General features: G+C 45.9%; 1 long non-coding RNA gene across 1 annotated transcript in view; it reads right to left on the bottom strand.

Moving 5' to 3' along the window:
• Positions 1 to 4,964: 4,964 nt before the first annotated feature.
• The window catches only part of LOC132657738 (uncharacterized), a 20,176-nt gene continuing 3,049 nt past the window's right edge, over positions 4,965 to 22,091 (bottom strand). The window contains exon 2 of the long non-coding RNA XR_009596290.1: positions 4,965 to 9,024. This is a non-coding gene — a long non-coding RNA (uncharacterized LOC132657738). The remainder of the gene's footprint in view (positions 9,025 to 22,091) is intronic.

Here is a 22,091-nt window from a genome sequence, read left to right as displayed (position 1 = left end):
CCAGCTTCTCATGGGTGATACACAGGTGTCAGAGCAGAAAACTGCCAAGGGAAGGAAGGTATGAATCATTAGGTTACCTAACCCCCCAGCCATCTGGCTAAAGGTAGGAGATCTGTGAGTCAGCAATTCCCAGGGAATCAGCAATTTAAGTGAACAAACTTGGGGAGGAGACAGCCAGGAATCCCCCTCAGGACCCGCCCATCGCCCCACCCTCCAGACAGGCCTGCCCCTGGTGGCCAGCTCATCTCGAAGCAGCAGAACCTCTGACCCTCTTTGTTGGGGATGACTTTTGGGGGTAACTCAATGACCAAAGCTGCTCATCGACTTCAGAAAACTGTGTTCCCAGCCCTGCGCTTGCGTCAATTCTGCTGGGGCCTCCCGGAACCTCAGAAAACCTCATGTTTTCTAAATTGTACTTTTATGCTCAGCAAGCCCTCGGGCTACCTGGTTAAAAGTTTACATTAAAAAATCCTTCATAATTGGTTTGTTTGAATGGTGCCCTCTGCAGAGTCATCAAGGCAGGCCGTGTTCATTAGCAGCCGTTCACATAAAATCCAGGCAGTAAAATGTCAATCATGCTGGGGCTTCAAAAACCATCTCTGGGCTTTCTCAAGACCAACCAAATGCCAACACGAATAAATTCAGGGCAACATGAACTTGTGGTGGCATCTTCTAAGCCAAGACTTCTGCACCTTGGCACCATTTGTGCCCAGATAAACCTTTCTTGTGGAGGCTGTCCTGTGCTTTGTAGGATCCTTAGTAGCATCCTTTATATGGACTGGATGCCAGTAGTAGCATCCCTCTGTTTGTGACAACCCCAAATATCCTTAGATGTTGCCAAATGTCCCCCAGGGGGAAAAATAGCCCCAGACTGAGAATTGCTCTTCTAAGTTTCTGTCCATTTGGACAGCTAAAATTGGGAAGGAAAACTCACCAATTCAGAAAGGACATTTCTTGAGGGTCTACTAAATGCCAGGTGCTGTTTTAGGCATGGGATATAGTGAAAAATAAGGGGCGTGCGCAGCCCCAAGCATCTCTCTTGAAAGAAGAGGGGACCAAACCCTTAGATCTTTCTTAATGACCAAGCTTCAAGGGCCAGATTTTCCAACAGGAGGTGAGGGTGGGGTAAGGTTAGGCTGTTTCATTAGGAAGAGGATGGGTGGGTGAGTGCTTGAGAAATTCTTCCAAAGGGAGGCCTCAGAAATACTTGTTTTTTAGCTCCTCATGTAACTGGATGTCACCGGCCTTGAAAAGAGTACAATGGGTGTACACAGTGAATCACCGGAGTTAATTACAGAGATCACTGCGGAGCGGTGCAAGCCTGCCTGAGCTTCGCTTGCACCACCAGGCACAGGAACAGCCACCAATGATGATATTCACGTTAATAATCGGCGCTGACACAGCCACAAAGCACTCCGCTCTCAGGGCCCATGCCAGGAAAAATAGAGAAGCAGTCAAGAAAAACACAGTAGCATTGATCACACCCTCTGGTGAAAGGCAGCCACCATTTTCCCCCACTGCGGTCTCAGAGACTGACTGGAGGGCCCATGGGGCATTGCTGAGCTGGGTAGATGGATTGTGGTGGAGGCTGGTGGGTGGGGAGGGAGAAGCCCAAGCAGAGATCGAGGGGAAAGTGGTGCACTGAAACGGAGAGCCAGACAAATATCATTTTATTGCATTAGCGGTTCATTCAAGTGACAGCTCAAGTGTCAAGAACTTGCCCAAGTGTCAAAGCGCCCCCAAGAACTTGGCACTGATGTGGGACAGGTCCCCCAGCATTATATAGTTCAATCTACAGGCCAGGGGTCAGTAAGCCTCTCTTTGTAAATGGCTTGGGGCTGTCAGTGTGCAACGGGGCAGGAGAATTTGGGAACACCCAATGTTCTCATCCAGGCTGCTATCCTACTTGTTAGTTAACAAGTTAGCTTGCCAGTTTCATGGATGCTGGCAGAGGGCACAGGACACCTGGATCAGAGACAAAGAGCATTATGACTTATGGCTCAGCTGGCAGCGTATTTCCAACAATTCCCTTTGTCCCCAGTCCCGTGGGGTGACGATGCAGATTAGCTAGATAGAGACCTGTCCAGGCAGGGAATTGCAGTGTAGGAGAGAAACCCCAGGCTTAGGAGACTAGAATCTTTTCTAGTGGGCAGTAAACATGGCTGCCTTTTGTTTGGGGGGAGGACACTAAACCCATCTTCTAATGGCCCCTTCCAAGATGTGCAGGAATGTGACAGACCCCTGGAGAATTATCTCCCAACAGGAACAATCAAAATCTGGGCCACACTGGCTTAGATGACATCAAAAGGAAGACCTAGAAAGTCACAAGCCAAGGAGTACAAGAAAGAGGCCATCATGACCTGGCAGACCTAACACTGTGTTTCCCTGTGGGAGGCTCTCCTTGGAGAAGGGACAGGTCTCGGGCTGGCTGCAACATGATTCTAAGCCACTCTCTTGCCACTGTATAGTCTCCATAGCAACCATCTCATTAGAATATGGACTCCCATGAGTACTTGTTCAGAAAGGGGTGCTCTGCTTTGCCCATGTGACCATGCTCTCTGTTAGCTGTATTTCTGATGATTCTTTAGTTTGTCCACTTGCTGGTTTATACATCAGACTCCAATGCTGGTTAATGGGAGTCTGTTTTAACACTGAGCTCCTGATCCTGGAAGGTTGAAAAACAGATCCCGAAATTTCACAAGGCAATTTTTATAACATATATAGTTCTCTAGGCTATAGCCCTCTAAGCTCCTCCATCCATGGGATTTCCCAAGCAAGAATACTGGAGTGGGTTGCCATTTCCTTCTCCAGAGGATCTTCATGACCCAAGGATCAAACCTGTGTCTTCTGCTTGACAGGCAGATTCTTTTACCACTGAGCCCCCTTGGAAACCCAGCCAGACATATACTTATTAGGCAAATCTGAGTCCCATTTTACACATGAAGAAAATAAAACATAGACAGCAAAGTATGCAACTAGAGACTCACAGGTAGATGTGGCAGAGCTGGTACTTAAACTTGGTCTGGCTGAAGCTGAAGTCACCCAACCATTGCTCAGAATGCTTCAGGAGGCCATGAGTGGCCTACCAGTCTTGCCTCAAACCCCTCTGTCACACCCTGTTAATCTATCCTTCCAGTGAGCCAAGAAATAAGCCCTAAGCACACCTAGGGTAGTCTCCTGCCTATTCCCTTCAGCACCCTCAGCCCCCTGAGTCATGTAGGCTGACCCCTTACCTGGACACGTAGGTACCTCCTGTACCCGGAGTCCTTTCCCCTCATCTACATGACATCTAAAGCTTTCCAAACAGTTCTCATAAAGCTTTGAATCCTGCTCCAATTACTATTGTCACATAATGCACCCAAATCCAGCAGATTAAAACTACCATTTTACTTTGCTCACAATTTTTTTAAAAAAATTTTTTTGGACTCAAAAGTCACTGCAGACAGTGACTGCAGCTATGAAATTAAAAGATGCTCTCTCGAAGAAAACCTATGACAAATCTAGACAGCATGTTAAAAAGAAGAGACACCACTTTGCCCACAAAGGTTTGTACAGTCAAAGCTATGGTTTTTCCAGTAGTCATGTACGGATGTGAGAGTTGGACTATAAAGAAGGCTGAGAGCCGAAGATTTGATGCTTTTGAATTGTGGTGCTAGAGAAGACTCTTGAGAGTCCCTTGAACAACAAGGAGATCAAACCAGCCAATCCCAAAGAAACTCAACCCTGAATACTCACTAAAAGGACTGATGCTGAAGCTCCAATTCTTTGGCCATCTGATGCAAAGAGCTGACTCACTGGAAAAGACCCTGATGCTGGGAAAGATTGAGCACAGGAGGAGAAGGGGACAACAGAGGACGAGATAGTTGGATGGCATCATCGACTCAATGGACATGAATTTGAGCAAGCTCTGGGAGTTGGTGAGGACAGGGAAGCCTGGCATGCTGCAGTCCATGGGGTTGCCAAGAGTCAGACATGACTTAGCGACTGAAAAACAACAACAACACAATTTTGAGCATCAGGAATGGGGAAAGGGCTCAGGTGGGATATTCTTGCTTAGTGTCTTTCATAAGGTTGTACCAACCCAGGGACTCCCCACGAAGTCATAATATCCATGGCCAAACAGTGGGCAGCAGCCAATGAAGCTGTCACTCAGGGTCAGTGTCCTCCCAGAAGATTTTTTTTTTTTCTGGACCACCTGCTTCTCCAAGGAGACCTCTCCCCACTGCCTGATAGTTCTTGTTGGGCCCCTATACCTAGCTTGAATAGGTAGTAACCAAATTCTTAACGGACAAAGGACCCTCACTTAGGTACTGAGGTTTGTATGTGAACCAATGCCTTATCTGTTTTGGGGGGACTCGTGATGTATTTTAGGATCTACAGAAGAAGAAATCACCTTGACTTATATTTTAGTATTTATTTTATCTATTTATTTATTTGACTTAATCAGGTCTTGATGAAACATACAGTTGCGTCATGCAGCATACAGGTTTGCTGAGTCTGAGAGCTTTGTTGAGTCCTGAGAGCTCTTTCTGCGCAGCACACAGACTCTCTAGTTGTGGGGCACTGGCTCAGTAGTTGCGGCACATGGGTTTAGTTGCTCCATGGTATGTGGGATCTTAGTCCCTCGAACTAAGGTCAAACCTGCATCCCCTGCCTTGCAAGGTGGATTCCTTACCACTGGACCACCAGGGAAGTCCCACACTTCTATTTATTTTAAATGCACATTTTCCCATCCAATACACCCCCAAAGACTTCACCCATTTAAATCATCCCTCTGCATGGGCTTTAAGCTGTGAGCTAACAGTATGTGGCTAAGATCAGGAGTTGGGAGCTGGATGGTTAAAATGGAGCTCTGCTATCTCCTACCTGCATGATACTGTGTGTTAGTGTGGAGTCTGGAGGAAGGCTACGAGTGGGACTGTTTGGAAAAGCAGAAATAGAGACACAGACATATAAAACAAACATGCAGACAATCATTCATTTTTTATTGAGCATCCACTTTGTGCTAAACCACTCATAATGGATTACAAGCTCCTTGAAACTGGCAAGTTTGGTGTTAACAGGAGCATAAAAAAACCTTTCCAGAATGGAGAGCTCTATGTACAGAGTCATATGTTAGCTGATGAGGACATGTTGAGAGGGCATGGGAAATGGTTTACCAAGTAGAGAGAAAGGATTGAACAATGAAGAGAAAGTAAGATATATCAAAGGTAGATTCTAGGACTAGGTGAAGGGACATTGGCCAGGAAAGAGCAAAAAAGGCTAGGTTGAGGCCACTCTCTGGGTAGATTATATGTTTATAATATATAAACATATATATTTACTGCTGCCCATATTCAGTGTGGGCAGACTGAAAGAAATCCACAAATTAAACATTACGCAAGTCAAAAAGAGACCTGATTTATTCATATAAAAGATAAAGCCTTCAGGTATGGCTGGATCCAGAAGCTAAATGATGTCATCAGGCCACAACATTACACTTTCTCCCTCTCAGCCTTATTTTCTTTCATCTTAGCCCACCTTAAGCAGGCTTATCCCCATAGTGACAACTTGGCCTGTGTCACTCCAAGCTGCCATGCCCTCCTCTGTTAACCCGCTGGAAAGAGTGCATCTCTTTCCTCTAATTATTCCCATAGAGAGTTCTGGAATTGAATCTCTTTGGACTACATTTGGGTCCTGTGTCCATCTCTATAAACAATTACTGTGGCCAAGGGATTAAATATTCTTACCTAGGTTTTTGCCAGACCTAGGTCAATGCCAGTCCCTTAACCAATCACAAGACGGGACATCCTGAACCAATCACGATGGGTGGCAGCCTTGATTGGTTAGCCCTGGGTCACATGGCCAGGCCAGGAAGTAGGAGGTGTGGAGTCAACCCCTTGGCTCCACAGTGACTTTGTGTGACAGAGGGAAAGGCAGATCTCTCCAAAGGCAAGCTGGACTACTACCTGCCATTTAGAAGAATGCGATATAAACCTTATGTAATGGGCAGCCGTGGAAAGAAGATTCTGGAGCGCTCACTAACATGCCGAGGGCAGAAATTTCAGAAGTCTCAATTAGACAATTAGACAGCCAGCCCGGTGCTTCCATGTTCTCTAAAGAGAGGAAGTCCCTTCTGTCCTACAGAAGCATGTGACTCCCACCTCATTGCCAGCTTTGGTCCTCTCCCCACACCCAGCAAATGGGTCCCCACCTCCTCTGTACACCACTGGAGGTCTAAGAGCTGAAACTGCCAGAGCCACCCCAGGGCCCTGACACCCCAGAAGAATGCCCACCCAGGGCTCACCCTCTCCAGCCAGGAGGAAGGCAGAGCTGACCACAGAGCTCCCACCGACCCTGCCCCGCCAGCCTCACGGCCTCTCGAGCACAACCTAATCTCTGCAACAGGTGGGAGGCCTGGGCCCCGGCTCTCAGCTTTCATGGCCAGGAGCACCGCAAGGGGAAACTCATTACATGGGTTTAACGGGGTTTAAAAGGCGTTAAAGAGTCCTGTGGGCCAAATTAAGGGGCCTCAACTTACAAGCTGAGTTATGAAGAGATCTAAGGCATGTTTAGGCCAAGAGCAGGAGCCCCAAACTTGGTCTAGCACAGTTGCAGTGAGAAAATGGGCCCTCCAGGGAGTCAGCAAACAGAAAGGAAGTAACAGGTGCTGGAGGCTGGGAGGCTGGCCTGGGGTCTGGCAGGTGGAGAGTGCCGAGGGGCGGGGCTTTCCCTTTCTCCATAAATGATATGAAAACCCAGACGCCTGCCATCAAGGGGCAGCTGGTTAAATAAATTAAGATACAATTAAGGATTGATGCTAAAGCTGAAACTCCAGTACTTCGGCCACCTCATGCGAAGAGTTGACTCATTGGAAAAGACTTTGATGCTGGGAGGGATTGGGGGCAGGAGGAGAAGGGGACAACAGAGGATGAGATGGCTGGATGGCATCACTGACTCCACGGACGCAAGTCTGAGTGAACTCCGGGAGTTGGTGATGGACAGGGAGGCCTGGCGTGCTGCGATTCATGGGGTCGCAAAGAGTCGGACACGACTGAATGACTGAACTGAACTGAACTGAAGGTCTATATTGAAGCTGGGATACTACATGACCATTAAAAAGCATGAGATATGTCCATAAGAAGAGGCACAGAACGGTTTCCAAAAAATACTATCAGGCATTGTTGTTGTTCAGTCACTACTCAATGCCCGACTCTTGGCGACCCATGGATTGCAGCACACCAGGCTTCCCTGTCCTTCACTGCCTCCCGGAGTTTGCTCAAACTCATGTCCATTGAGTCAGTGATGCCGTCCAACCAGCTCATCCTTCTTCTGCTTTCAGTCTTTCCCAGCATCAGGTCTTTTCCAAAGAGTTGGCTCTTTGCATCAGGTGGCCAAAGTATTGGAGCTTCAGCATCAGTTCTTCCAGTGAATATTCAGGGTTGATTTCCTTTAGGACTATCAGGCTAAAAGAGGAAAATAAAATGTGAGACAATGTGTTTAATAGATTAGCATCGTTTATACACACCATTTAGGTTAAACTGTATGACATTTTCACTTTTGTAAAAAAAAAAAAAAGTGATGTATATCTGTCACATATACACACATATAACTCCTCTGCTGGTATATATGGAGAATATTTATATTTTTGGCAGTTTACACAAGACGCTGATAATCACGGATTCCTCTAGAGACACTGTTTGGGACCAGGGGGTCAAGAATGGAAGAGAGAATTACTTTCCAGCACATAACCTTTTCCAGCACTGGAATCTTTTAAGTCCTATGCCTATTTTGTATGTGAGGAAAAAATGTTCTCAGAATGAGAGTTTCTATGATACAAAATATTTGTACTCTCTGATCCCACAGGCCTAACAACACTCCTGTAAGGTAAGTACCATCAAAAGTCACATTTTACAGATGAGGAAACTGAGGCAGAATGCACTGGAGACTTTCTGAAATGGCTGAGTGGGATGCTTAGTTGGGCATGTCTGGCTCCAAAGGCCAAATCCTTGACTGTGATGAGTGCCATGCTTCCTCCCACGTGGCTGAGCAACTCAAACCAGAATCTCCTGGCTTCTGGCCCAACTCTCCTCTGTACACAGGCTCTATGAGCCCAACAATCAGCAAAGGGTTCCTCTTTCTTGCTCAGTGCTTGCTTTGCCCTTCAAAGAAGGGTCCAATCAGGGGCTGAGGTTCTTCCTTTGATGGAGGCTCATTTGAAGACAGTGCACTATGGATCTGCCAGAAGGCCACGGGGATGCTCACTTGTGGTCCTCTGAGACAGCAGTCTCCAGGTGAGATGACCGTTCTCCTCACAGGTGAGACTCCAAAGAATCTTCAGACCACTGCCATCTGCCCATTCTGTGGGGAAACTAACAAAAAGTGCTATTGACCACAGGGCTGGGGTCACTCAGCGCTCCTGAATTCCAAAATAAGTATAAAAATAATACTCTGTGGGCAGGCGCTGTCCCAGGTGTTTCACAAATACCACCCTATTTCAGCTTCACAATGAGCCCAGGATGTAGATGCTTTGCAATCCCAATTCACACATAAAGAAATGGGCACAAGGAGGCTGCATATGCTCATGGAAGCAGTGCTGTATGTTAAGGCGGCCATCCTTTCCACCACATACATACATAGTACTCTCTGCCTAGACCGTGACTTTGGACCATGACATCTCACCACATCCCAACAGCTTGATTCAAGGCAGGTTCTGGAATCAGTCTCCACCTCTTATCTGTAAAATGGGGGTGATAACAGGGAGAAGCTGACCTGAGAGTCAAATCTTGGTTTGCTGGTTCCAGAAACCATGACCTTTCCAACACTCCAAGGAAGGAAGTGGCTAGTGGGAAGGGTGGCCAAGGAACCTTCCAGGGGCTTCTTTCTTTCTTCCCTGTGCGGTTTAGGGAAGTTTAGAAAGACAGTTCCAAAAGTTTGAAGCTGAAAGGCAGATTCGAGGGATCAGTGCAGTCTCTACTCTTGACTCAAGGACCCATCAGCATTGCTTCTGGAGCCCAGGGTGGGCAGGAACCACTGTCTGAAGTTCTGAAAAAAAAAAAAAAAAAAACCATCGATGTTCTTGAACTTTATTAAATCTACCTACTCATTCTTCTCAGGGTCTTTGGATAGAGCATGTGTCCAGGCACCAGCCTGTTAGACAAATTCTTTTCAGAAAAAGTGCCTAGGAGGTTACCTAGTAGGCAGAATAAACACATATTCAGGGCACCAGTAACTCAAAACACTATCTCTACCTCCCAAATTTAGTTAGTTAGTTCAGTTGCTCAGTCATGTCTGACTCTTTGTGACCCTGTGGACTGTAGCACACCAGGCCTCCCAGTCTATCAGCAACTCCCGGAGCTTACTCAAACTCATGTCCATTTAGACGGTGATGCCATTCAACCATCTCATCCTCTGTTGTCCCCTTCCCTCCTGCCTTCAATCTTTCCCAGCATCAGGGTCTTTTCAAATGAGTCAGTTCTTTGCATCAGGTAGCCAAAGTATTGTAGTTTCAACTACAAATCAGTCCTTCCAATGAAAATTCAAGACTGATCTCCTTTAGGATGGACTGGTTGGATCTCCTTGCAGTCCAAGAGACTCTCAAGAGTCTTCTCCAACACCACAGTTCAAAAGAATCAATTCTTTGGCGCTCAGCTTTCTTTATAGTCCAGCTCTCACATCCATACATGACTACTGGAAAAACCATAGCTTTGACTACATGGACCTTTGTTGGCAACATAATGTCTCTGCTTTTTAATATGCTGTCTAGGTTGGTCATAACTTCCTTCCAAGAAGCAAGCATCTTTTCATTTTATGGCTGCAGTCCCAGTCTGCAGTGATTTTGGAGCCCCCCAAAATAAAATCTTTTACTGTTTCCCCATCTATTTGCCATGAAGTGATGGTACCAGATGCCATGATCTTAGCTTTCTGAATGTTGAGCTTTAAGCCAACTTTTTCACTCTTCTCTTTCACTTTCATCAAGAGACTCTTTAGTTCTTCTTCACTTTCTGCCGTAAGGGTTGTGTCATATGCATATCTGAGGTTATTGATATTTCTCCCTGCAGTCTTGATTCCAGCTTGTACTTCTTCCAGCCCAGCGTTTCTCATGATGTACTCTGCATATATGTTCAATAAGCAGGGTGACAATATACAGCCTTGATGTACTCCTTTTCCTATTTGGAACCAGTCTGTTGTTTCGTCTCCAGCTCTAACTGTTGCTTCCTGACCTGCATACAGATTTCTCAAGAGGCAGGTCAGGTGGTCTGGTATTCCTTCTCTTTAAGAATTTTCCAGTTTGTTGTGATCCACACAGTCAAAGGCTTTGGCATAGTCAATAAAGCAGAAGTAGATGTTTTTCTAGAACTCTTTTGCTTTTTTGATGATCCAGAGGATGTTGGCAATTTGATCTCTGGTTCCTCTGTCTTTTATAAACTCATCTTGAACATCTGGAAGCTCGCAGTTCAGCCTGGCTTGAAGAATTTTGAGCATTACTTTACTAGCGTGTGAGATGAATGCAATTGTGTGGTAGTTTGAGCATTCTTTGGCATTGCCTTTCTTTGGGATTGGAATGAAAACTGACATTTTCCAATCTTGTGGCCACTGCTGAGTTTTCCAAATTTGCTGGCATCTTGAGTGCAGCACTTTCACAGCATCATCTTTAAGGTTTTGAAATAGCTCAGCTGTCATTCCATCACCTCCACTAGCTTTGTTCGTAGTGATGCTTCCTCAGGCCCACTTGACTTTGCATTCCAGGATGTCTGGCTCTAGGTGAATGATCATACCATCCTGGTTATCTGGGTCATGAAGATCTTTTTTGTATATATATGCTGTGTATTCTTGCCACCTCCTCTTAATATCTTCTGCTTCTGTTAGGTCCAAACCAGTTCTGTCCTTTATTGTGCCCATCTTTGCATGAAATGTTCCCTTGGTATCTAATTTTCTTGAAGAGATCTCTAGTCTTTCCCATTCTATTGTTTTCCTGTATATCTTTGCATTGATCGCTGAGGAAGGCTTTCTTATCTCTCCTTGGTTTTCTATGGAACTCTGCATTCAAATCTTTCCTTTTCTCCTTTGCTTTTTGCTTCTCTTCTTTTCACAGCTATTTGTAAGGCCTCCTCAGACAACCATTTTGTCTTTTTGCATTTCTTTTTATTAGAGATGGTCTTGATCGCTGCCTCCTGTACAATGTCATGAACTTCTCTCCATAGTTCTTGAGGCACTCTGTCTATCAGATCTAATCCCTTGAATCTATTACCCACTTCCACTTCATAATCGTAGGGATTTGATTAATTTAGTCTTCACTATTTGATTTTTTTCTTAATGAAAGTAGTTATCACATGGAAAATTGAACTTTTGTTGGACATGTTTAGCACTTACTTTACATATGACAGAAGACACTAACTCTTGTCAGTATAGAGCCTCAGTATCAGTTCAGTTCAGTTCAGTTCAGTCCCTCAGTCGTGTCCAGCTCTTTGCGACCCCATGAATCGCAACACACCAGGCCTCCCTGTCTATTGCCATCTCCCAGAGTTCACTCAGACTCACATCCATCGAGTCAGTGATGCCATCCAACCATCTCATCCTCTGTCGTCCCCTTTTCCTCCTGCCCCCAATCCTCCCAGCATCAGAGTCTTTTCCAATGAGTCAACTCTTCACATGAGGTGGCCAAAGTACTGGAGTTTCAGCTTTAGCATCATTCCTTCCAAAGAACACCCAGGGCTGATCTCCTTTAGAATGGACTGGTTGGATCTCCTTGCAGTCCAAGGGACTCTCAAGAGTCTTCTCAAACACCACAGTTCAAAAAGCATCAATTCTTTGGTGCTCAGCTTTCTTCATAGTCCAACTCTCACATCCATACATGACCACTGGAAAAACCATAGCCTTGACTAGATAGACCTTTGTTGGCAAAGTAATGTCTCTGCTTTTCAATATGCTATCTAGTACCAGTTAGGGTCATATCAGCTGATATAACAAATAAACCACTCAAATGTATGATGTTCCAAACACAATAGAAAATTATTTCTCATTCATGAAGCCTGAAATGGTTGCTCCTGATCAGTGTGTAGTTCACCTCCAAGTGGCGAAGCGGGTAGCCAGGCTTTTTGTATTGTGTGTTCTGTTATTTTCAACACATGTCTCCCAAGATTACCATGCTCACTGACCTGAGGCTGCAGAAGGGGAAAGCACAGAGGACTTCATGTGGGAAGCGTTCATGGGCTGGGCTAAAAGTGGTACACAGCTGCTCAAATTCCAGTGGTTAAAACCCAGTCATGTGACACTTCAAGCCACAAGTGAAACTGGGAAATACAGTCTGGGAGGAAGCCACAGGCTCTGGTAGACCACTGGCCACTCTCTAAAACAACCTCCAAAGGTCTTAATCTGAGTCTAATGGAGAAGTTGGCTTATTCCCAAATCAAGGCAAGATGGCAGATGGGGAGAAGAGGCCATGTCTCTACCTCCCTGAAGTATCTAGAAAAAGTAACTTTCAGTAAGAATAAATGGTGACCACTACTCTAAATGTAATATATTGATTGCAGCCCCATGGACTATAGCCTGCCAGACTCCTCTGTCCATGGAATTTTCCAGACAAGAATACTGGAGTGGACTGTCATTTCCATCTCCAGGTGATCTTCCTGACCCAGAGATCAAACCCTGCACTGCAGATGAATTCTTTACCACTAGTGCCACCTGGGAAATCCCATGTTGATCTAAGAAGAGAACAAACTATCAAAATCTAAACTTCTGTTAGATGGAATGGGATTTTCCACTTCAAAATCTTTTCATTTAATAAGGATTTGTTTGGTACTCCGCAACAAGCTGAACATCCAGCTAACACTTGGAAATATAATGTTAAGTTGTCATGGAGCTCACATTTTTATGAAGGAGACAGACATTTGCCAGATAATTGAGGCATAGAGGCATGATCCCCAGTCTTGGTTTGAGATCTTCCAAAAGGAGCTCTAGAGACAAGGATGTGAATGAAGGTGGTATTAGGAAAGTGATTCCAGGAAAAACCAGTCAGGTAAGTGGGGAAGTGTGTCAAAGAGGGGAAGAAAGCCAGTAAGGCATGCATCTTCCAGCCAGGTATCACTGTAGCAGTAAGGAGTTTATTCCCAGTGAGGAACTCTGGACAGACCATGCATGTTGGAATGTTCCCACCAGAGGAACAAGGAATCTGGGGTATTTATACACCAACCGTCATCAGCCTTAGGGAATGCTAATTTCCTGGCACTTCTCACTCATTGTGTGCACGGACAGAGCAGATTTCTACAGCCAAAGACAGATGTGGATGCTGGCAGTCAGAAGTTGGGCTGCCGGCTTATACTGACAAGGTAAGTTCTAAGGCTTCTGGATTGGGTACCAATTGCATCTGCTATATCACCCAGGTGCTATGAAGAAGAAATATAGGAGCAACAACAATGAGAATAAGGCCACCAGACATAACTGCAAGGGTGGTAGGCTGATGGGCTCTGGACAGACTGTATGACTTTCCATCTTGGCTCTTGTGCAGGTCACTAAGGCAAATTGCAGCTCTCTGCTTCAGTTTCCTCATCCAGAAAAGGGGCAGAGAATAGTACCTGCCTTCTGGGGTGGCTGGGAAGATTAAATGGGACAATTCTTTAGAGGGGCTTAGAGGAGTGCCTGGCTCCACTGACCCATGCTCCACAAAGCCAGCCCGGAGTGGTACTTGGGGTTCCTCTCTCATCTCTCTCAAGCAGGTGGCTTCCTCTCCAAGCCAGTCGTCACGCCATCACAAATCAGGTGGCACCTTCGGCCTCTCGTCTGGAAACCAAACTTCCCATGACCCAGGGACTGGCAAAATCCCCCAGCCAGGTCACCCTCTGCGCTCAATTGATCCCGTCGGACACGCGATAGCCCGTTTTTACGTGATGGCATTTACTTCTCTGCTTGTTGGATTCCAGTTTCAGGCCAGTTCTGAGCACCCGGCCAGGGGGAGAACAATGCCCCCTCTGTTCCCCCCTAGCCATTCATGTCGACTTTTGTTTCAGCCTAAAATAACACCAACCCGGAGGGTATTTTCTTAACACCAGCAAGCCCTGTGGAAAATGTGGTGGGTTGTGGCTACTTTGGGTCCCCAGCTGATAACGACGTCGTGATGTATAGGTGAACTCCTGCTCCTCCAGGGCTGGGGTGACCCTGCGATTAGGGCCAGGCTTATCTCCCAGGACATCTTGAAGTGTCTGGGATTCCATTTCATGATGGAGGCCCCAGGGGCTGAAGTTATGTTATGTACTTATGAGCAAAGTGGACTATTCCCGCTCCGGGCTGGAGTGGATTACGGCTGATCACTTGGCCTAAACCAGGGACATCTGAGAATGTTGAAGAAAGGAAACCCAAACAAACATGGACTTCAAGCAAAGTCTCAGGCACTAAACATTTTAAAAGGCTTGCCTGGGTGAACACAGGTCCTGTGAAGAGTGGGGTCCCAGAGTCTTCAAAGTTTCTTGCCAACCTGCTGGGGAATGGCTCTCGGCACAACCTCTTAGCAGCCCCATAAATCACACACCAGCAGCTTTATGCCAAAGGTGCTATTAAAAAAAAAATTAAAAATTGACTTGTCCAAAGAGCCTTACAAAAAGGTCCCAAACCCACCACTTTCTTTATTAAAGTTCACAGAAAATAAATATCAAATTACTTTCAGCCGGAATTTTCTCTCCAACTATAATCATAGAAACTAGAGATGGAGAAAAAACAAAGTGGTGGGGGGCAGGGAGGACCCTCTTGGGTAACTTTTTTCCATAATTTGTGCAGTAATATGCGTGGCCACAGGTTTTACATGTTCACTTTCCCATTTGCTCTCGAGAAGGCAAGCAGAACCCTACCAACTGATTCTTGAGAGCAAATCTAGCTCTAGAAATTTCTGAAAATGTTGCAGAACAACAACAAAAAAAATAAAAGCGTCCCTTTAATTATAGACGAGCTTTCTATTTAGTTCAGCCCCCGTCATGAAATGGAATTGAACTTCCTTTCTGATTCATTCTTCAAAACCTCAATGTAGATTTTATCAGAAACAGATCTGACGCCCTCGTGGTGCTCCCTGGGTCAGTCTCAATCTTGGACCCACATCCTCATTAAAGCTCATCTGTTTGGTTTGCTTAGGGAAAAATCATAACAGATCAGGCTCGATTGCCTGTCTGGTCGTGAAAAAATGTATTGACCTTTCCCTTGCCTTATTAGGGTAACCAGAGGTGACAAAAGTCACAGAACACAGTATTTTCTTTAAAGGGTCCCAAACCTCCAGCGGAAACACACTACTCTGAAAGTGGCCAGGCTTCCCTGTTTGCGGGATTAGCAGAACCCTCGCCACTGGGATGTGTGGCTGGGAGAGTAGCCGGCTACCACTAAAGTTTGCTCCTTGTCGTTGAAGCTCCTTAGGTGACTGTATAAAAGCTGGGGGAAAAAAAAAAAAAAAAAACCAACTGACGTCCTTTCTCCTTCACCCCCTGGACCTTGGCATTGATGACTCCTTTTCTCACTAACCTTAACTAAGCCACTTAAAAAGAAAGTGGAGGGGGGCATGGGGGAAATCTTTATAGATCGCCATCAAAACCTGACCACAAATGGTTCCAATTTGCCGCAGTGATTAAATCTATGTGAGTTTAAGGGTTTTCATTCAGGTCATTTGCTACTTTGGAATTTTGCTGCATGCCTTGCTAAGAAAACGAACTTATGAGTCACCGGCTAACGCCAAGAAGGAAGAAGGTTACTAAACCAACTCCAAGCGGAGCTTAAGTGGATATAGAAAATAAAGGCTCCGAATTCTAAATATGGATCTGAGAGGAGTGTAGAAGGGATTAGAGCCGCCTTTGTGCCTGGTGGGGCGGCCCGAAGCTGGCTTGCCTTTTCAGAGCCAGCAGCCTGGGATCAAAGTAACAGCCACCAGTTTGTCAATATGCTAAGCTGGGTGTTTACACAAAAGTGTCAGCGCGCGCTTTCCACCACAAAGAGGCTCATACATTCGAAGATTAATTACTTCCAAAACAGAGATTGTGGGTAAATACCAGGGCCTAGCCTCCTCGGGAGTATTTGCTTGGCCCCAGGCTGAGATGTGCCGCTAAAGGCAGAGAGCTGGGGGCCAGCGCTGAGAGGCTGATGGAGGCCTATCTTCACCTGTACACTTTTTTTCTCAGCATGTGTGGTGTCTTGGTATTTCACCTTCCCTGGAATATACAGGCTGGTCAAAAGCTTCATATATAGCCTCTCTTTTCTCCTATCTTTCTTCCTCATACACTTCCATTGTGGGGCAAATTTTCTGAGTTTCTCCCTTTAAACTCTCTCCTCCCTCCACTCAGTTCGGTTCAGTTCAGTTGCTCAGTTGTGTACAACTCTTTGCAACCCCACGGACTGTAGCACGCCAGGCGTCCCTGTCCATCACCAACTCCCAGAGCTTGCTGAAACTCATCTCCATCGAGTTGGTGATGCCATCCAACCATCTCATCCTCTGTCATCCCCTCCTGCCTTCAATCTTTCCCTCCCTCCGCTACCAGCACATTATTATATTGGCTACCATGAGTACAGGGGAAACTAGTGGACTGCAGAGTCTTTGTGAGAGATTCCCCACCGAGTCATTTACTATCTGCCTGTGTCCTTCTCTGCAAAATGAGGTTAAGAAATATGCCCTCCCCACCTATAAGCACAATCTGGTTAGAAGATTTAAAGGAAATAAAGGCCACCATCATGGAAAGCAATAAGGTGGTGGTGATGATGGCAGATTTCTACACCAGCATTTTAAGAGGACTTTGTTTTATCAAACATTACAAACCTACCAGGATATATGGACTGCACATGCACACGCATACACACACACACACACACACACACACACACATCACTTAGCACACTAAAAGCCAAGTCTGGGGGCCAGGATAGGGTCCTCATAGTATGGTCCTCTGACCATATACATTAAAATCACTGGAAACACTTTTTCTAAAGACAAGTTCTCAAGAGCCAAATTTCCAGTTTAGTGTTTGCTAAATGAGATGCTTCCATACCAGTGGTACAAGGATGGCACTGGGTAGTTCAGTAGGGATATCAATCCTTTTTATAATTGTCTATGTGTTTTAATGAATATTAAAGCAAACAACAAGCTTACATGATTTCACGAAATAGGTAAATATAAAACTAGACATATGAGAAAAGACAGGAGTCATTTCAAAATTTTGCCTAAGCAATTAGATCACAGGAAGAAGAAATTGGTATGTAAAACTCATATATGTAAAAACCATACAGGGGTCCATGGATGTTTGAATCTGAAAACTCTGAAGATAAGAAAATCTGTATTTCTCAAATCTTCCCAGGCTAAGAGCACAACTTTGATGTTAGTGTCTGTCCCTGTAAGCAGGTGGTTTCCTATTCATTAATTCATTTGCTAAAAAGGAAAATGATTCAGTAAAAGGTGGGGTGCTGGCATGAGATCCTGTGATGGGACTGATACACTGGACCCTTGGGGCTGCCCCCAGGACCCTGGGGGCTCCTAGCACTGTGGAGAACTTGCATAGAAAGTATATTTGAAGCAAATATACTCTTTGTGACCCCATGGACTGTAGCATGCCAGGCGTCCCTGTCCATCACCAACTCCCAGAGCTTGCTCAAACTCATGTCCATCGAGTTGGTGATGCCATTTGAAGCAAAGGGGCAAGTGCAAAAGAAATCTTTCCCAAAATCCTCACTGGGACTCCGAGAGCTCTGCTCTTATGGTCACTGCTGCCAGGATGGACATTTGCTCATAACCCTCCCCAGGGAAACCGAAGGTCTCACAGGAGAGCTATAGAGTCATAAGACTAAAGAAAGGAAGACTATGTCTCAGAGTGGAACTTAGAAGTCTCAAAGTTCACTCAGTGATTCATTCATTCATCCATCCATTATTCAATAATTATTTACTGAGGACCCACTATGTGCCAGGCACTGTTCCAAGAACCGGGGACCCCATGAAGAACAAGACTGCAGATATCCTTGCTTTCAGGAAGCTCACAGTGGCGAGCATGGTGGAGCACACACAGCAGACTCACGGGGTGACATAATAACTCGGCAGGGAATCATGCAGATCTGATAATGGCAGATAATACATCAGTTATGCAGGAAACAGAATGGGTGACATGATAGACAATGGTGTCTAGGGATGGCCTTCTTTGAAGAGAAAGCCAAAGAGCCAGGATAAGTGTTCCAGACAGAGGAAAGAGTAAGAGCAGAGGCCTGGAGGTGGCAGGAACCAGGGTACAAGGGTGATTGAAGTGCAGAGAGGGAAGGATCCATACAGGGAGATGGACAGGGGATTCCCACTCCCAAGTATGTGAGCAGCCCCTGGAGGGCTCCAGCTGGGGAGAGTGGGGTCAGATTGACACCTGAGACCATCCACCTACCTAGCTGGATGGATGGCATTTACACTCTGCCCCAGCCGCACTGGCCTTACTTCCCTCGGTTGCCCCATACATGTTCCTACCTTCAAACCTTGCCCTCACTTTCCTCCTCCAGCAATGGTCTTATCCCAGAAAGCCCCAGAGAGACCTCCTTCAGGTCTAGTCTCTAAAGTCTCCCCATACCAGAGAAACCATCCCTGACCACATGCTCTACAGAAGCCCACCCTGTCCCCAGAGCTCCTTGTCCTCTCCCTGCTGTATTTGTCTCTGTAGCACTTAGCTATTACACAGCAAGTGCATGTTGATGTGTTTTTCTCCTCCAGCAAAGGGTAAACATGCCCAGGATACAGTAAGTAGTTAGTAAATATTTGTGGAATGCAATGAGTGGCCCGGCAGACTGGGCTGAACCATTAACCTCTCAGAACCCATTAATCTCTCTCTTTTTTAAGAGCATTTGCTAATTCCTTTAATATTCTTTTTCATATCCCTTTCCATTACGGTTTATTACAGGATATTGAACGCAGTTCCCTGTACTAAGTTTCTTTTCCTATCCTCATAGTACCTACTCTATAGGTGGTTCATAGTCATTCTTCAGTTTACTTATGTATTAGTATATTCATTCACTCATTGTTTAAGAGACATTTATTAAGCATCTTCTAAATACCAAGCACTGCATTAAAGTTAAATGAGATGATGAATCCAAGTAGCTAATGTAACAGATAATTTGTTAGACTTAATAGATAAAGGGTTAAAAGAACTAATCAAGTGCCTACTATCTGGTAGAAATGTCACCTAGAGAGACACCCACAAAAGAGGTCAGCTGGCAGCATCAGTCATTCAGCCAGTGTAGACTTTGGTTCCAAGGCTGGGCAGGATCGTAACTGCAGTGCCAACTGTGTTATTACCCTCACTTTCCCCACCCCCATGCCTACTTTCCTCCTTCTTTGCCCTTCCTTGTGCCCCGTGGGGCTGACCTCAGGGGTCCATGCTCTCTGGCTCCCAACTGGCCAACGGGAGGTTGTGAAAAACAGTGGGAGAGAAGAGGACAGAATATCTATTCCCGGCTCTCTTCTTGTTTGGGGCTGTGATTTCTGGCCGTGGCCATGCCTCTCTGAGGCTACAGCTCCTGGCAGGCAGTACCACTCTATAGGCCCTGCCCCAGCAGAGCTCCAGTATCCCCAAGTTTCCCCTGCCCTTTCAGGTCTAGCAGAAACAGCATCCACTACCCAGCTAGTCTCTGGGGCTTGTCATCCCTTGCTGTGGTTGTTTCATCGCTAAGTCATGTCCAACTCTTTGTGACCTTGTGGACTGCAGCATCCCAGCCTTGTCTGTCCTTCACTATTTCCCAGAATTTGCTCAGATTCATGTACATTGAGTCAATGATGCTATCTAACCATCTCATTCTCTGCCACCCCCTTCTCCTTTTGTCTTCAATCTTTCCCAGCATCAGGGTCTTTTCCAATGAGTGGGCTTGTGGCATCAAGTGGCCAAAGGATTGGAGCTTCAGCTTTAGCATCAGCACTTCCAGTGAATATTCAGAGTTGATTTCCTTCAAGATTGACTGGTTTGATCTCATTGCTATCCAAGGGACTCTCAAGAGTCTTCTCCAGCACCACAATTTGAAAGCATCAATTCTTCAGCACTCAGCCTTCTTTATGGTCCAACTCTCAAATCTGTACATGACTACTGGTAAAACCATAGCTTTGAGTATACAGACCTAGCAATCCACTCCACTATTCTTGCCTGAAAAATCTCATGGACAGAGGAGCTTGGCAGGCTACAGTCCATGGGGTCACAAAAGAGTAGGACGCAGCTGAGCGAGCATGTATCTGCATCATCACCCCTTGATCGTGCCCTTAATGTCTCTGAATATAGTCTCCTTCACTGAAGACTCTTGAACCATCTGAGTTAGTATCTATGTCCTATTGGGCCTCTGACCAGTAGACCCACTGTAGCGATTAATAGTTCAGAAAATGGCCATTATCTCATCACAAAACTGTCATAACAAAACTATTACAGACTTGAGGGCTTATAAACAACAGAAATGAGTTTTTCACAGTCCTGGAGACTGGAAGTCTAAGACCAGAGTGCCAGCATGATCAGGTGAAGGCCGTCTTCTGTGTGGCAGACTTATGGTGGAAGGGATGAGGGAGCTCTCTGGGGGTCTGTTTTATAAGGGCACTAATTTCATTCATGAGGGCTCCACCCTCGTCACCTTTGTATCTCCCAAAGGCTCCGCCTCCTAATAGCATAACACTGGGAGTTGGGATTTCCACACTCAGAACATAGCAGTCAAACATAGTTTTTTAAACAATGTATAAGGTATGGATAGATATATATCATACATACATAACGGCTTCCTTGGTGACTCAGAAGATAAAGAATCTGTCTGCAGTGCAGGAGACCTGGGTCCGACCCCTGGGTCAGGAAGATCCCCTAGAGAAGGGAATGGCAGCCCACTCCAGTATTATAATATATACATATTATTTTGTATCGACTCCTCACCCCTCCTTCCTGGTATTTAGAAATACCACATTGGCTCAACTTTTGACATAATCCTAAAAAGAGCATCCTCTCTCTCTTGGCCCAGTCTTTACAGCCGTGCCCTCTCCCCCTCCCACTGACACCGCTGCCCCCACCATTCTGTCGATCGGCTCTAAATTCACTGTGCCCTACAGAGCTTCCTGGAGGCATCTACAGGTACCAGCACCCATGGCCTCATGTTCTCCACTCTTGGTGACAGCTGTGCCCACACCTTGGGATCACACTGGTCTGTTTCCTTCCAGCTTATAGATTGTGCCTTGTCCTCAGATCCAGCGAAGAGGCCGCTGTGGGGAGGTTAGCCTTGCAGGGAAGGAAGGATAAGGCGGGATGAATGGAGAGAGTAGCAGGAAGCATGTACACCGTCATATGTAAAATCGATGGCCAATGGAAATCTGCTGTGTGACTCAGGGAACTCAAACTGGGGCTCTGCAACAGCCTAGAGGGGTGGGAAAGGGCGGTAGGAGGGGTGATATGTGCACCTAGGCTAATTAATGTCAATATATGGCAGCAATCAAACCAATACTATACAGCAGCTATCCTTCAATTAAAAATGAACTTTTAAAAGAAAAGTAGCTTTGTCAACTAAACTGTCATTCCCTGAGTGGTGGGTGCTGGGTGCATTCCTTCTTCAGCATTTATTCATTTGATGTTGATTTCAGGCCAAGAATATGCGGAGTGGCCACAACATCAAGCTCTGGGGACCCACTGATGAACTGGCCTAACAAAGAATGAGACTTTGAGCTCTACTGGGGAGGAAAAGAGAGAGAGAGAGAGGATGTGCCCGTGCAAACCAGTTTGCTGAGACCATATTTCTTTGCAAGAGGAACTGCCTAAAGGAAAACGGTAGGTTCCCTCCACTCTACTCCATGGGCAAGGGGCCCAAGGGAAGCTTTGCAGAATCAGGAAGGCCCTGGGGTGGCATCTGAGGAAACTCTGAGAACCGGCCAGCCAGCCAGCCAGGTCTTCATCACCCAGTTGGCAGCTAATTGCTGGGTGTTGCTCCTGAAAGGGCAGGGGCAGCTCCCAGCAATGGCACTGCAGAGACTGATATTCACATGGTTAATTATGGGAGGATCAGCAAGCTGAGGAATGAAGATACACGTTGTTCAACAAGAAAAATGAGTTGTATGTCCTCCCTGGTATCCAGGGGGCTGGTTCAAGGTTGCCCCATACCTCTCCCTGACTTCTTATCTC

This window comes from Ovis aries, chromosome 14 (assembly GCF_016772045.2).
Source record: "Ovis aries strain OAR_USU_Benz2616 breed Rambouillet chromosome 14, ARS-UI_Ramb_v3.0, whole genome shotgun sequence".
Classification (NCBI taxonomy): Eukaryota; Metazoa; Chordata; class Mammalia; order Artiodactyla; family Bovidae; genus Ovis; species Ovis aries.
This window is presented reverse-complemented; position numbering and strand designations above follow the sequence as displayed.